Here is a 3530-nt window from a genome sequence, read left to right on the forward strand (position 1 = left end):
CTTTTAGTTGTTCCAAGAATAGTTTTTATTAATTTTAATTTAGAAAAGTTTGTTGCATATGAATCAACAGATAAACAAATAGAAAAACGGGGAAGTTTCTAAGACACTCAAGAAAATCCCCTTTCACAATAAATCCAAGAAATTTCAGTGCTGCTCATGGTTTTGTTTCTTTCAAATTGATACTGATTCAAACAGCTCCACAGTGGAAATATTTCTATTATACTTGGTTTTAAAAAAAACAACTTCCACAGTTTTTCTTCTTTCATGAAAACTGGCAAAATGGCTGAAAATCGACATTCTATGATACATTGTTTTTCAAAAGTATCCAGTTCTTGGAGAAAATGATTACAGCATTCAGACATCTCCCTTTTATTTTTTCTGGCCAGGTAAGACCGGCATCTTTTATTTTCTCAGCTCTATTTTTCGAAATCTGATGATCCTTTCTATGTAAATGGTCACTTCCTCACATTTGCTGTTGCATAGTTAATGAGCTTCTCCACAATTTCTGTCCACCAACCTTCAAGAAGCAATTTCCAAGCTTGATGTTTTACTGTACAGGGATCAAGGCTGATTCCAGCTGCTTCAGATATTTCTGCGTCTGATGGACCTCACTGAAAACTTCACAATTGATCAAAGATAACTCAGGGGAAAATTGTCACACACCGCAGAAAGCAAAATCTGAACTGGTTCTCCTTTGGATCGTGCAGTTCTTCAAAGGTTGAGGTTAACTTTTCCAGCCTTGTTTCTACTGCATGCACAGCTTCACGTGGCGCAATCGTTTTTGTCTGGGAAAGTCTTTTCACGCTTCCTCATTCTACACCATTTTCCATCAATGAAGTGAACCTGAAAAGGTGACTACACGTTTTCTAAAGTTCAAAAAAATGTCACACGTGGGGGAAAAACTCCAGGTAGTCACACAGAATGTCAGAATTAAACTATCTCAAGATCAGTTTCTTTGCCACCACTCTATTATTGCTTATCTTGAGTCTACTATTTAAATACTGGAATATATAGTACAATAGAGGTTGGGGGCACAAACGGCACCAAAGTTAGCTCAAATGGTTTCAAGAACTGAAATTGATATACTCTAAAAAAAAGTGGAAAAAAACCCCCACATTTTTCAGAGGCCGCATATGCCAAGGTCAGCTGTATAACTGGGAATTCTCCAAATACACTTCTGCTTTGAACTCAATATTTATTAAAAAATAAGTCACTAAAATATGTTCATGTGAAACACATGTGTATATATATGAAATATATAATTAAAACTCAAAAGTAACAGTGACAATTGCTTAGATTATTTTCCAATATTTTAATCACCAAACTGCTGGCATGTGGTCATCACAAACAGCAAATAAATTTTAGTCAGTTTTACTACTTTTAAATTCTTTGGAAATACAATTCATGTCTTTATTGCCTGCACCCAGGGCAGTGGACACCCCACCAGATAGCTCCATCTTTGGTCCACCGCTGATCCGGGACATCATATCAGAAAGCACAGCATGTCAGCTTATCCCAATATTGACGATGCTTACCTCGACGCTAGGTGAACGTAGAAACCACTGGAAAGGCACACTAATAAAGAACAAGGGGGAATTACTCTGAGACCCCACTAATACCTTGTTCCTCATCAGGCTTTTACCCACCGGTTCTGTAATACCATCCCTTGGTGATTTTCTAACTCTCATTCTATCCATATTTAGTAGTTGTCATTCTATGATAAGGAAAAAACCATTTCCTTCTCATTCATTCATTCATTTGTATCAACAGGGACTCAGGTTGCTGTTTTACTCGATGGTGTATAATCCATTACTATCATTTATTATTTTGGTTTTCAGACTGTCCCTGATACGGCCAGTGGGAACCCCTTCAAGTTAGCTCCTGTGCCCTTTGGAAGTCTCCTCATTGTTTGGAGCACTTTCTTACTTTCTGTGTAACAATACGCATAATGCATGGCAATGTGTGTATAAATACCTGTATGTGTCTATGTACCAATATGCATATATGAGTACCAGGAAAATAGACCTAAGGGGTCCCAGAAGGAATGTTGGGGGTCCCCATTGGAGCCCATGTGTTGGGTCTTGCCAAGGATGTTGAAGCAGGAGAGAGCAAATCTGAGATCTCCTTTCAATTTTTGTCTACAAATCCCCCCAGAGTAAGTTTGCGGCCATTGTTCTGTCCAATGGTATAATTATCAACCATTTATAATCCTCTATCATTAATAGTACTTCGTAATAATACAACAGGGGCTTCCCTTATGACTCAGTGGTAAAGAATCCGACTGCCAATGCAGGAGACACAGGTTTGATCCCTGAGTCAGGAAGATCCCTTGGAGAAGGAAATGACAACACACTCTAGTATTCTTGCCTGGGAAATTTCATAGACAGAGGAGCCTTACAGGCTACAGTCCATAGGGTCTCAAAGAGTCCAACCCAACTTAGCGACTAAACAACAACAGATAAGGCAACTGATACAGATTGGGGGATGGGGTGGGTGTTCCTTGGCTCACAGTGGTTCTCCCAGGGTTAATTCACCATGTTTGTGTTCCCAAGCCTGCGAGCAACACACAACCGTGTGGAAAACCCTCCTCCTGTATTTGCCTACTCAGACTACTGTAGCACGATAACAAAAAGACTGGGTGGCTTAAACAGCAGAAATTTATTTTCTCATGGTTCAGGAGGCTAGAAGTCCAAGATCAATGTTCCAGAAGGGTTAGTTTTCAGTGAGAATTGTCTCCTCTGCTTGCAGACAGCACCTTCTCACTGCGTCTTCACATGGAAAGAGACAGTGAGTCCTATTGTCTCTTCCTCTTGTAAGACCAGCAGTCCTGTGGGATTAAGGTCCCACCCATCTGTCTTTACTTAACCTTAATTATCACCCTTCCTCCAAGCAGTTACATTGTGGGTTAGAATTTCAACATGTGAATTTTAGGGGGACACAGTTCCGTCAATAACACCTACTTTGGCTCTGGCTTTACATCTTTTTTACACAACTTTGCCTTCCTTGAGGCATTCATTGGCTGAGGGACAAGGGCCTGATCTAAGCTTGGCCAATCACAGTGTCTTGTTCTCCTCGGCTATGATGATTGGCCCATCCATAGGCACATGATTCAATTTGACTTTCTAAGAGAATTCATTTTACAATTTGGAGCTGGAATCCTAATTTTTTAATGAAAGTATAGACAGTAAATATTTTCAGTTTTGAGGGAAAGGAAGATATGATCTCTTTCAGAACTCTTCAATCTGTGCTAAACTCTGTCCTTTTAGTCACTCAGTCATGTCTGACTCTTTGTGACCCCAAGGACTGCAGCTGGCCAGGCTCCTCTGTCCATGGAATTCTCCAGGCAAGAATACTGGAGTCGGTTGCAATTTCCTTCTGCAAGTGAAAGAGAAAAAGGCAATATGTAAAGGAACAGTCCTGGCTGGATTTGTCCCATGGTGGACTGGAGTTCTGGCTTCTGATCAACAATATAGTAAGACAGATAAAATGTGGGCGCATGACTTAACCATGTTCAAATCCTGACTTTATTA

This window comes from Bos javanicus, chromosome 2, assembly GCF_032452875.1.
Source record: "Bos javanicus breed banteng chromosome 2, ARS-OSU_banteng_1.0, whole genome shotgun sequence".
Lineage (NCBI taxonomy): Eukaryota > Metazoa > Chordata > Mammalia > Artiodactyla > Bovidae > Bos > Bos javanicus.